The sequence below is a fragment of the Ctenocephalides felis genome, unplaced genomic scaffold (assembly GCF_003426905.1).
Source record: "Ctenocephalides felis isolate EL2017-DRISC unplaced genomic scaffold, ASM342690v1 CF-g0.4_SCAFFOLD_01604, whole genome shotgun sequence".
In the NCBI taxonomy this organism is placed as follows: Eukaryota; Metazoa; Arthropoda; class Insecta; order Siphonaptera; family Pulicidae; genus Ctenocephalides; species Ctenocephalides felis.
In genome coordinates, this window is record NW_020537758.1 from 24,380,656 (window position 1) to 24,395,121 (window position 14,466).

The following is a 14,466-nucleotide window of genomic DNA, read 5'->3' on the forward strand; positions in this document are numbered from 1 at the left end:
ATTTTACATTTACTTCATATATTTCATATGTCTGAGCACGAGCTTTTTCCTCGAATCGTATATTTCAAGAAGAAGTAATTAGTTTTGAAGCAGAATGATTCAAATTGCTATTGAAACCAAAATTATCGAACTACTCTTGTAAATTTTGAACATTTTTTATTTCAAAGTTAAAACTTACTTAAGTGAACAACATGGCGCGCTTATAACGAATTAATTAGTGATACATTGGGTATAACAATATATACTATACTCGTGATAATGATAATTGATAAATGATAATGATAATGATAATGCGAAAAAATTATTTGTTAGTGCGTGAAAAAGTAAAAATGATTTTTCATTTTCCATTTTCTACCAGTGCAGCTTATTTGACTACTTTTATATTAGCATCATTCGAAAGCCTGTACATTTTTCTTCTATTATTCAAAAATTCATTTAAATCTAAATGGAACTTTGGGAGAAAAGTTGGAAAAACTTAAGCTAGTACGCGCTCTGCCGGTACAAAAACACCCTATATACTTGCGTTGAATAGCTATGAAATGATTCTGACATATATCTTTATCGATTTTTTATTCAATGATAACTAAACTTATTACTAACTTATTTCAATTTAGGATCTGATATACTTAACATTTTGCTACTTTAATAATAGTTCTTTATAACATATTTGTAAGAAAGTAATGGCTCGCACAGCCATTATATCTAGAGTGCGCGTGGGCTCCTGATACTTGAAAAAATCGAAATAATTTGCGAAGTCCTAAAGTCGTATGTATAAATGTACCAGAGTCATTGAAGTTATTCAACTCTATTGAATTTTAAAACATTTAAAAGTGTTTATAATATAATTTGAAATAAACTTTTCAAACTGTTTTTGGAGTATATCTCGCGAACGGTAAGAGGTATTTTAAAAATTGTTATACTGGGTCAAAGATCTTTTGATTTCGAATATTTCATCCTTTCATCCATGTCCTATGATGATTCGTTCAAAAGTTATAGGCGCTTAAAGATTTCACGAGTAAAAATGCCCAAAAAATGGACGAAAAATTAGTTAGTTTTTTTAATTTTTCACACACTTCCCGGGCACGTAGAAGCTTCAATTAGACGTCAGGTGAATTGTCTTGCGGGCTAGAATAACGTGAAAAAAACTGCATTTTAATATTCTCAACGGTTGCCGAATAAATAAGAAAAAACTGAATTTATAGCATGATGCTAGGGTCACGTTTTTTTTCGATTTTGGATGAAAATTTTTTGTTTCCGATTTTGATGATTTTCACAACGTTGATACCTTATGACATAAGGAAAATGCTATTAAAAAGTTTCGATCGCACTTCAAATAGTTTTCGAGAAAAACGCATTTTTAATATGTGAAAAGGAGGCGAATGGTTTTTAGCGAATATCTCGGGAACGGTTAGAGGTATCATAAAAATTTTTGCACCTGCAGATACATATTTTAAATGCGCATATTTCATTCATATACATCATGATCCTATGTTGAATATTTTCCGATATATTGGCGTTGAACTGTTTCAAACATAATAATTTGAAACTGTTTTTAGGGTATATCTCGCGAACGGTAAGAGGTATTTTAAAAATTGTTATACTGGGTCAAAGATCTTTTGATTTCGAATATTTCATCTGGGAACATCAATGTCCTATGATGTTTCGTTCAAAAGTTATAGGCGCTTAAAGATTTCACGAGTAAAAATGACCAAAAAATGGACGAAAAATTAGTTAGTTTTTTTAATTTTTCACACACTTCCCGGGCACGTAGAAGCTTCAATTAGACGTCAGGTGAATTGTCTTGTGGGCTAGAATAACGTGAAAAAAACTGCATTTTAATATTCTCAACGGTTGCCGAATAAATAAGAAAAAACTGAATTTATAGCATGATGCTATTAAAAAATTTTAAAAAAAGGAAAATGCTATTAAAAAATTTCGATCGCACTTCAAATAGTTTTCGAGAAAAACGCATTTTTAATATGTGAAAAGGAGGCGAATGGTTTTTGGCGAATATCTGGGGAACGGTTGGAGCTATCATAAAAATTTTTGCACCTACAAATACATATTTTTTTTTTATTTTTTATTTTCATTGGCCTCGCTTACTCGAGCATTTAGCCACCTACATTATTCTATACAATCATATATCCTATGTAATCTTTCAATTTTTATACTATCTTGTTCATATAATCCTATTCTTTCTATATTTCTCAACTTATCTTAATTCTTCTTTAGTATCTTCTAAACACTTCTATGTTCTTCTTCTATACTTCTCATTTCATCTTCTAAACTCTTCTTACTTCAATTCATTTTTAAATCTAATTCTCTAATTTTTTATACATTCTGATTATTTTTACATACAAATCTTTTTATTACAATTCATAATTCTATTATTATTCAAACTTAACTAATTTAATATTTTTCAAATTCTTGCCGGGGATTCGAACTCAGAACCTCCAGCATGTGAATCGGGAACGCTACTCTTGAGCTAATCCCGCCACTACAAATACATATTTTAAATGCGCATATTTCATTCATACACATCATGATCCTATGTTGAATATTTTCCGAGATATTGGCGTTGAACTGTTTCAAACATGATAATTTGAAACTGTTTTTAGGGTATATCTCGCGAACGGTAAGAGGTATTTTAAAAATTGTTATACTGGGTCAAAGATCTTTTGATTTCGAATATTTCATCTGGGAACATCAATGTCCTATGATGTTTCGTTCAAAATTTATAGGCGCTTAAAGATTTCACGAGTAAAAATGCCCAAAAAATGGACGAAAAATTAGTTAGTTTTTTTAATTTTTCACACACTTCCCGGGCACGTAGAAGCTTCAATTAGACGTCAGGTGAATTGTCTTGTGGGCTAGAATAACGTGAAAAAAACTGCATTTTAATATTCTCAACGGTTGCCGAATAAATAAGAAAAAACTGAATTTATAGCATGATGCTAGGGTCACGTTTTTTTTCCGATTTTGGATGAAAATTTTTTGTTTCCGATTTTGATGATTTTCACAACGTTGATACCTTATGACATAAGGAAAATGCTATTAAAAAATTTCGATCGCACTTCAAATAGTTTTCGAGAAAAACGCATTTTTAATATTTGAAAAGGAGGCGAATGGTTTTTAGCGAATATCTCGGGAACGGTTAGAGGTATCATAAAAATTTTTGCACCTGCAGATACATATTTTAAATGCGCATATTTCATTCATATACATCATGACCCTATTTTGAATATTTTCCGAGATATGGGCATTTAACTGTTTCAAATTCGAAAATTTGAAACTGTTTTTGGAGTATATCTCGCGAACGGTAAGAGGTATTTTAAAAATTGTTATACTGGGTCAAAGATCTTTTGATTTCGAATATTTCATCTGGGAACATCAATGTCCTATGATGATTCGTTCAAAAGTTATAGGCGCTTAAAGATTTCACGAGTAAAAATGCCCAAAAAATGGATGAACTAGCTGTAAGTGGAATTCTGTCTTAAGGCAATTAAGGCATCGTGCCTTAAGGCAAATTGCTGGAACTTCCCGTACCAAAAATTATGATTTTTTTAAAAACGATTAACATTTTTGAAAAAAATTTACTTTGAAAAAATAAGATTTTTGAGAAACTATAAATTAGACAAAAAATAACTTTTTAATAAAAAAAAATTAAAAAAAAAATAAAAAAATAAATTTTTTTTTGTTGAAAAAAAAATTTTTTTTCTTTATTTTGACATATTGTGGAAGATCTGAACTTTTTTTCAAAGCAATCGTACTGCTTTATCTGCATAGGGACAAAATATAAAGCGCGTAAGCGCCGCGTCGCTGTCTAACGCATAAGCATTGGTACGGAACCCATAGGAATGTTAAAAAAATGTATACTTATTGTTAAAATCTCTATAAAATATCTGATAATTTGATGTGCATATATCCAATAATCATTTTTGACCGCCAAATGTCTCATTTTTTTACTTTTTCCTCCATATTTCCGAAACCGCTAGACCTACCTTCATGAAAATTTTATCGATTCTTCATCTTTTCAATACAAGTAAAATGTTTTTTGAATTATTCAAATCGGACGCTCCGTTCTCTTAAAAACTGAGTTACCGTTTTTGGCACTTTTTGCCCCGTATCTTCGGAACGGCTAGACCTGCCTTTGCCAAAAACTAATCAGCACGTCTCCTTATCAATATGAACCGAATGTTTTTTGAATTATTCAAATCGGTTGATCCGTGTTCCCTAAATCGTCGACGAAAATTTGTATCCGCACATACATACACACACGTACATACATACATACATACATACATACATACATACATACACACACACACATACATTCATTTTTTCTAAGGTATGCCAAAATGTTCAGAAACCTTTGAAACGTAAAGATATATTAAAATTTTCATTTTCGATTTTTTTGCGATTACTATAACTTGCCCTACGGGAAGTTAAAAATATATGAATAGTAGGGTAGAGTGGGATTTAAAGGTCCGCGGATAAAAAGTGAAGTTAAGAATTTAAAAAAAACAATATTTGAAAGTAGAGGGAAAAAATGTACAACCAGCCATCACATTGATTCTTACGATGTAGCGGGAGACGTATTCGGGAGATAAACAGCAATGTTTAAAAATCCATAACAAAAGCAGTTTCTTCCTTTGCTAGTTTTTTTGGTTGTGAGCATGGTTGTTTAGTTTACGAGACCTTGATATAATTTTTAAGTATACGTTATTTGATTGTTTTATAAGTTGTATTGTTATTTTTGAGTTAGATTCAACAGTTTTTATATAACTTCTATAAATGCTTACTTTTTTGTATAACTTCTATAAATGCTTACTTTTCCATATAACTTCTTAAATGTGGGTTGGCTAAAAAGAGCCATCTGAGCTTTTACCCTGGAAAAGGTGAAAACAATAAAATTCATGTTTGCCCCCTGGCTGTCCCACTTTACCCCGCCAATGGAGCAGAAAAAACTAGCTAGATAACATATTATTGAAAAACAGTACAAAAAATTCAGCAATGACGAATTAGCAGTTTTACTGAACTTAGTCTGATAGTAGTTTATTTGTTATGTGTTACTTGTTGTAATAAATAATTGGTTTGGTTTTCACAATATATTTGCTCAAATTCAAATTGGACCTTTGTGCCTTTAATAACTTTAATAAACTTAATAACTTTTTTCAAAACTCAGGTAAGCACATTATCAATTTGATAGATTGCATTAAGTTTTATGGACCTCGTTATTGATAAACTGAAGTTACTATTATGGCATCGAGTAAAAAAACTTAAGTGACCATAATTTTCAACACGGCGCGTAAATATTACAAATCTGCAAACACTTGCCTATATCGTATCCTATACTTAACGAAACTCAAAACTTACTTAGTATCGACGCCGAGCGTATCTAATAGAATACCTTGTCGCATATCTAATACAATAATTACAGCTTTTCCAATGTAAATATAAAATTGAATTATTCCGAAGCGCCATTTACATTTAACTTAATCACTTAATAGCCGCAATATTTAATACGGAGACAGTAATGCCGCCTCTTTCGACGAAGTTATGCAAATTATACCTTCGTTATTTAAAATACTATTGAGCAAGAGCGATATCAATTTACGCGGCATTTATTGCAGGACAAGTCCTTACGGTTTGCGATTAATATTGATTATTTAAATTAGAAGCATATCAAATTGTGCATTTTGCAGATTTATAGATATGTAACGAAGCGACAAATTCCGAATAATTTACACCAGACACTCACCATTTCAACAACAAAACGGATTGTCACTGGACCTTCCCCCTAATATAATTATCCACCAAAATTACTGAATGTTATTTCCTTTTTTAACGACAGATTGTGAATTATGAAAGCAAATAAAAAAGGAGACACTCATTTTTGAACTGGTGAGTGTTCATATATCTTTGTTGTCCAAGAGATTCCAATAAACTTTTGACGTGTTCAAACATTTGAGTAATCGTCGTGTTCTCATAGTCATTGCAGATGCAATTTTCTAAATGACCATGCATCATCATCTAACTGAAGATCATGTAAATATATAAACTATTATTGAGACCTCCGCTTATCACGAGCTCTGTAAATACTAATCGAAAATTTGCACTTATCCACCTATATTTATGCGGTTTACTCGATGTTATGTAATTTCTTATAGTGTAAGATTGCAAACATTACATTTTGATTCGCTCGTGCATGCTTTTTCTCTGAACTATCTTGCACGTTTGTGTCAAATACATAATCATAAAATAAAAGTTGCTACAAAATCAAAAATATATATTTGACTCGCTAACCTTTGGAAGTAGGATAACTCTAAATCCAAATTATTTGTTGGTCGGATAACTAAAAGTTAATTATCTCTACACAAAAGATTATTGGTGTTGTAATAATGTTGCAATATTACGAAATCATATTTTATTTTGAAGAACAAAATATTTTTTTAGTATAACATTATTAACTTTTAACAGTATATATAATAATGTTAAAAATTATTTCTATAGTACGACAATTTACAAAACGAGTTTCTTTGGTTTGGTAAATTGTAGTTTCTATTTGGCAGCATTTTATCTACTTCGGTACAGTATCCTTTTTGTTTATCATTTATTATATATTTTACCCTTTCCCAGTATATTTGCTCATGGCAATATCTTTTACTTTTTTTCAGAAGATAAAAGGAAGAAATTTTGTTTTGTTGTCACCAGAGTCAACTTTTTTTCAGGCTGTCAGTCACCAATCTACTATAATCTTCAAATTTTTAAGTTGTTTCTAAGTGGACCGCACACTGAAGAAACCACAATGACGTAGATATATAAATTTGTGGTTTAAAGCATCGTTTCAATGAGAACTTCTGAGAAGCTTACACATTATTTCATAGCTATTATGGTAAGCATATTAAGTATGGTTTGATTTTTGATCCATTAGCTGTTTAAACATATCTTCAAAATCTCTTTGCAAAGTCTGAAGTATTTATGATTGGCAACTGATCGTTCACATTATTACGTTGTGGGCTGGTTAAAGATGCCAGATGGTGGTACTACTATGATTTATCTTAGTTCTTTTTAGACGTTAAATATTTATAACTGATTCCAATTCCTTCATAGATAGCTAAGTTAGTTTTGCTGCTAAGATCGCAAGTGGTTGAATTGTCTTATTGTTAGGTTATGCAGATGGAAGTCTTGTGCTTCCACATTTTACACAGACGTGAGAAGAGTTGACATGTGTTTTGGTATGCCCAAATGGCACCCTAATTATTCATGTTTCATTATATTTAATAATATGATCAATCAGCTTTCCAAATCATAGAATTCAACATTGCTGTCCGCGGAAGTTCTCTACATCAATAAATACTACATTTAGCGATACAATTAGGTAGCGAACAGCAGTTTCAAATATAATGCAATTTTATTAATAATAAATATTAACAATAAGTTAATTTGTTGTATAATTAACTTCTCGAATATGCGCCTGTTAAAGATTTATCCTAAAATTATAGTCGACCATTCCCCGCACGCCGTGCCATGTTATTTAGAAACGGTCCGCAATATTACGATATGCCCGAGGCTCATCTATTGCGTCGACATTATAATAAAACATTAAATATTATTTCAATATACACAACCCAGGCATTACAATGCAGAATTTAATGCTTTTATTATTGGCGCAGTCAGCGCTCTAGGGCCAAACCCTACTATCTATTAGTAGTTTTCTTATGGTCTATTTCCGAAGACGAAGATCCGAGTCACTTACGTCAGCTTATATCGAGAGGTAATACTAGAAATTCGATGAAGAAATTGAATCAATTGATAACTAGAGACAGTTTTAATTGATACTTTAATTAAATAGGAAGGACTGGGTACGGTTGTGACAGGGTCCGGTAGCGACAGTCGCCATAACAGCTAAACTATACTAATTTTGACGTAGGGTCCAAAGGTAGAAAGATGTATAATATGAATACATGCTCAGTAATAATATGATATTAAATTTAATTTGAATGTAGCCTAAATCCGGTCTAATCTTTAAACCAATTTCAATCATAATTGATCCAGAATAATAATAAAATATTTTTAATTAAATTAATTTCGATTAATTAAATATTACTTAACCTTTAGGCGAAAGTATCAGTGCACGCGATAGATGTCATAATCAGGATTATCTTCTATGTAAATTGATGTGTATATAAAATGGTATTTTATTTTAATGTTATGTTAATCAACGCAATCATAAAACCAATGCATTTGTTTCAATGCGTATCTAATTTTATAAAACCAGATTTGAGGTATTTTAATTGCGTAATATAGCGCATATCATAAAATGTATTACATTTTTATTAAAAATTTTATTCTAAAAGAATTGAAATTTAGAATTATGAATTTAAAAGTATTTATTATATATACAGCAGATCAGTTTAATAAAATAGAGCAAAATCAATAAAAAAATAATTTTAAGAAACATATTTTAAAATTCTTATGTTTAGGCTATAGTCTTAGCTTTTATTCAGTGACATTTTTACGCGTCCACATTTGAGTATATATATATATATATATATATATATATACATATATTTAAAATCAAACTAATGACACAATTAAAACTTTTTAATTGTGTGGTGGCAAACGGATTAAAATCGAGAATCCTAATTTAGAGACTTTATGCGATTGTGTTTATGCAAATATATAGTCAATATAAATATCAAATTTGACATATTGACGCGTTCACATGTGAGTCTGAATTAATGAATAAATTATAAGAAATTATAGACTTAATTAATCCTGATTGATCAGTGTGTATTGCGGAATATATAGCAAGCAATAAATTATTGAGAAAGATATTATTAATAATAATTGTGTTCAAAGTGGTAGAAACTGGTTTTTAAAATTATCTAATTAACTTTCATTTTTTCAAACCATTTTCTTTAATTCAAAAACTAAAATTAATTCAAAAGACATATTAAGTTCTTTTAAAAAAATCAACTTTATTGGTCGTAATTTTTTCTTAGAATCCAGAATTCAAGCAGGTTTTTTGATAAATATTATATTTAATAATTGGCAAACGAAGTTCATTTAATTTCTTTTTCTAGTCAAGACAAACACAATATCAATTGTGCATCAATACTACATCGACATAATTTAAAAGAAAGGTGTGTAATCAATACACATTGTATATTTCATGTTCCTGTTTAAAATTAATTTAAAATCATTTTAGATATTCTATTATACAATCTTCTATAATCAATGGCAGATGATGAGATTGTGAGATGAACGTAGAATTTTAGAGTCAAATATTGCTTTATTTATAACACAAATATGGATATAGTAACAAACTTGCATTAGTCAAACATTATGATAGTTTATAAAACAAGTATTCATATAGTAAAATATAAAATAAATATTTGATAGTTCATAAAAAAATAGTTATAAAAATTTAGTTCACTTCATAAACTAATAGCTATATGACGATTGAAGTAAATTTTACTCTAGACTCCGTATGGAGTTTGTTATTATCTAAGGCGATCAACTGATTCCTATTGTTGTTACATAACAAAAATAAGAAATAAGAAGTCCGTAAGTTATCCATATCCATATCCATTCTGAATAATGGCACACGTACGCCCCGCAATAGTGAAATGAAATCGATCATTTTCCGATACACTCAGCAGTCGGATCGAATAATCAATTCGCAATATTATATCGGTATTGTAAAATTCAAATTACACATCTGATTAAGAATTTCAAAATTTTCAACTTGATGTTTCTAACATAAACTTTTCATATTTGTTTCGCCAGTTAGTAAGAAAAAATCTATACTCTCAGTAAATGTGTTTGACTAAGCGAATTTAGTTGAAAATATTGAATAATATAAAATTTAATAAAATTAAGTGTAAAAAATTAATTACCTGTTGTTCTCCAGAAACAAGCAAACCAGCATCACTAAACTAACGATTTATTTCTGTCGCCGTCCATTCGCGTATTGGGTCAAAACTAAAAAAAAAAAAAACAAAAAAAATATTTTAATTAAATAAATATTAATTTAAAATATACTTCATACATAAATATTATAATTAATGTACATAATTCTGTCTGGTCATAATTTTATTCAAGTGTTGTATTCTGATACAAGTGGAAAATCAAAATGATAATATGATATCTATTTTTCTTTTAATATTACAGACATTGTAAGTTTTAAGTCTTTCTAGAGCATATACTGGAAACAATTCAATACAATTATATTGAAATGTAGAAGTTTAAATGGATCATCGAGATAGTCAAATTCAAAATACTATCATTGAACCATAAACTTTTATTAATTAGCATACTAATAAATATTAGACATTAAAATATATCAGTTAAGACAATATTTAAGGAAAATCATTGAAATCATTGATAAGACAATATTTAAGGAAATCATTGAAACCAAGAGCAAAGTAAAAATCTGATACAAGCCCGATATCAGGTAAACAATAGAACTATCAAATCCCTAATATTTATTTAAAAAAGTGTGCATAACGATTTCAGTAAGCTATTGATATAGTAAGTCAAATTAATACAATCTAAAAGTAATATATTAGAAGATTGTAAAACAGTTAGGCAAATAAATTCTTATATGCAGTTTTTTAACATTTTCTCGAATTAATTCAATAGTTAATATTGGATAAATTACAATTAAATTTAAGTTCATTTCTGTAAAATTTTTATTATACATGATGTTATTAACATATTTTGCTTATACCTTTTAAAATAAAATTGTAGTGTTATGAAAGCACAAACCCTAATTTTAATCGCAAGCTCGTCTATTAAATTATTTTACACACATTGATCTGACCAATACCAATGTAATAGCAAATAAGCTTGCTTTCAAAATCTCTGGCAGAAATATAAGGAATTATCTTTCGCACGCACTGCATATTATCCTATTAGACAAGCCGCCGAGATTTCTCAATTTCATAGGCTGTGTCCTTGTGCAAATGCAACTCGAACAGTAATCTGGCACATTGATCTCAATTGAATCTGATTCATTAACTTAATAATTTGCTAAATTAAGTAATTTTTTTTAGATTGAATATTGTAATGCTGGATTCAATATCCTGATTATTTTATAGTAAAACACTCATATAGAGGAAATACAGACAATAATGGAATATAAATGGTACATATGAAGTAAATGACACATTGGCCTTATTAAAAAATTGGACAGTTTTATTAACGTTTTTGCGACTGTATGCCATAAAGAAAGCCATAATCACAAACATGTCAGATGTCGATCGTCATTGTCACAGTCTTAACTCAGTAATTTCTGGGGACTTATTTATTATTTAAATAATTTTCTTATAAATTTGATCCTAATAACAACAATTCAATTCAACAATTCCAACTGCAGAATATTAATACCAAACTACACAATTTCTCTGAAATTTACCTTGAAAATCATTCACGGATCAAATTAAGACGAACAAAGTTGAAGAGGGCGGCAATGTTTTACTCCGTTATTAGTACAGTCTCAGACTAGTTATTAAGACATAACTTCATACAACTGACCGACTTATCCGTGCCAGACGTTCTTCGAATTTTATTTTACGATAATTAATTTAACGAATAACGATTGCATTGATGTCATAATTGGTCACGCAGCAATCCCGGGCTGTTACGTCAACAAATCGTACCCAGGATGAAGACACGTGTTCGAATGCAATTGGAAAAAATAATTGTTTTATTAAATAAAAATCAATAAACTTTTATATATAAATTTTTATATTCCCGATATTATATTTACTAAATTTTCTTAAGAACTAGCAAGTGCTAAGATATCATAATTTTTTCGCATTTACCTGTACCACTTCCATATTTATGCCTAATTTTTGGCAAAAAATGGTATATTTGCGATTGTTTGATTTGATTCATTAATTTTTGTTTCTTTTGAACCAATGATTCTTATGCAATGGACAAAATATCATAGCACTATTTTTCAAGCACTGCAGGATATTACATTTGAGTCCAAGAAAAAAAAAATTGAACCTGTCAATGGTGATTGGCATTTAACTCCTACTCGGATTACTTTAAAAATAAATCAAAGGTCTCCACAAGAGAAGAGACTTGCATTTATTGATTTATTAAATATATATTATATTCCCGATATAATATTTACTAAATTTTCTTAAGAACTAGTAAGTGCTATCAAAAGCGATTGTTTTCTTTTTGGCAAGATATCCTAATTCTCTGAACATTTAACTATACTAACTTCATTTCATGCTCAATTTTCGACAAAAAATTGCATATTTGCGATTGTTTACGTTTGGTGAAAAGATATTTATATATTCTTTTATTGATACAAACCCAAGTTACCATTAGTAAAATTGTGTGCTCATTTTATTCAAAGGATATTCGTTTAAGAAATATAACCAACTGTTCTGATAAGTCTAGACTTTTTTGTGATAGAATGTACGAGGTGTGTTCAAAAAGTACCCGGAATTACTAATAATTAAATTTCGCGGGTCTGGAGTGTCTGATTGTCAAATTTTTTTTTTATTGTGTTGGTATACATGCCCCCCGGGCCGGATTTAGAAATTTGGCGCCCCGGGGCACTGACAAAAATGCCGCCCCATCCCTGAAATTTTACAAACTTTCGAACTTTTTTTAAAGTAATGGCGCTGCTTTAGCTGCGAGGGACAAAATATAGAAGCGCGTAAGCGCCGCGTCGCAGTCTAACGGATAAACAATGTTACAGAACTTATATAAATGGAAACAAAATTTATACTTATTATTATAATATCTTTAAAATATCTGATAATTTAATGTGCATATGTCTTATGATCACTTTTGTCCGCCAAATGTTTTTTCTTCAATTTTTTTTATTGGATCATCGAAACCGCTAAACCTGCCCCCACAAATTTAAGCAGTTATTTATTTTGTAAATTTTTTTGAATGTTATTGGACGCTTTTTCTCAAAAACTGAATAATCATTTTTAGCATTTTGGCCCGTATCATCAAAACTGTTGGACCTGCCTTGACCAATAACTATTCAGTACGACTCCTTATCAATAGGAATTGAATCATAAATCGGTTGATCCGTGTTCTCAAAATCGACTTGAATGATTAAAAAATATGAGATTTGTATTGATGGGGAGACGTGCTGATTAGCTTTTGGTACAGGCAATTACGAAAAATGATAATTTAGTTTTGATATTTCTTCTCTGAAACAGCTACGCAACGCGATTGCTTTGCAAAAAGTTCAAAAAATTTCAAAATACAAAAATGTGTTTTAGAAGTCTTTTTTTCATTTTTCAATAAAATTTAAAGCTCTTTATAAAATGTAATTTTCAGTACAGGATATTTCAGTAATTTGTCTTAAGGCACAATGCCATGAGTCACTAGTTAAATACTTTTTTCGACGCTATAAGCTTGGAAGTGCACAAATACGTCATTTTAAGAGGGCTCGAGAACTGAAGAACATATTTTTCTTAAACTTCCAGCTTGTTTAAGGATCTTTATATTAGCCAAATTGCCAAATTTGATAACTTATTAACTAATTTGATAATTTACGTTCGGAGAGGGAGGCAAGGCAAAATAATAAATTTTAGTTATCGTTTATTTCAACCCAAATTTTGCATTGTAATCGTATTATGTTTTGTTCATTATATTTCTTGAAATAAAAAATGTTGTTAAAAAAGTTGATTATATTGTATAGAATTTTTTTCTCACTATCCAAATTTTGCCGCCCCCCAAAATTTGCCGCCCTGGGCAGTAGCCCCGATTGCCCCTACTGTAAATCCAGCACTGCATGCCCCTAAAGTATGATGAAATTTTCAGCTATATTCACTGTTTACTTTGTCTGTGGTAGTCGCTAAGGTTCGACGTGTTTTTCTGAGCTCGGCGATTTTTACAATGGAAGAATTGAAAAGTCAAAGAATTTGTATTAAATTTTGCGTAAAAAATGAAATAAAGTGTTGCAAAGTGCAAAAATTCACCAGATATGGCTCCGTGTGACTTTTTCCTATTCCCAAAGTTGAAGAGACCCATGAAAGGACGGCGGTTTTCCTCGATTGAAGAAAATCGCTGAGAGTGCTCAAGGACATATCAAAAAGTGAATATCAAGGGTGCTTCGAAAATTGGAAGAAACGCTGGCATAAGTGTATTATATCTGGGGGGGACTACTTTGAAGGGGACCACATTAATGTAGACGAATAAATAAATATTTTTTTGAAAAAACGAAAATTCCGGGTACTTTTTGAGCAGACTTACTCCAATAAAAAATGTTAAAATTTTGTCTCTATTGCATTAGTTTTGGGCTATTGCACAGCGATTTCACCAATTTTAAATTTGATAAAGTTTGCTTTTAATAGCTCTTATGGTATTTTATATTCGTTGGGATTTTGCTCAATTATCGATCCCTGTTAAAATAAAACCGTGCTATAAAAGTACTGAGTTCAAAGGTGGATGGTCTCATTTCTCCGTCCATGTTAG

The 14,466-nt window shown here is 30.0% G+C and overlaps 1 long non-coding RNA gene across 2 annotated transcripts in view; it reads right to left on the reverse strand.

Moving 5' to 3' along the window:
- Positions 1-14,466, reverse strand: part of LOC113372987 — a 73,975-nt gene that overhangs the window by 8,336 nt on the left and 51,173 nt on the right. The window contains exon 3 of one of the 2 annotated variants that reach the window (XR_003366827.1): positions 9,962-9,990. The exons of the other annotated variant lie outside the window; for it this stretch is intronic. This is a non-coding gene — a long non-coding RNA (uncharacterized LOC113372987). Of the gene's footprint in view, positions 1-9,961; positions 9,991-14,466 lie in introns of those variants that run through there. 2 annotated transcript variants of the gene reach the window in all.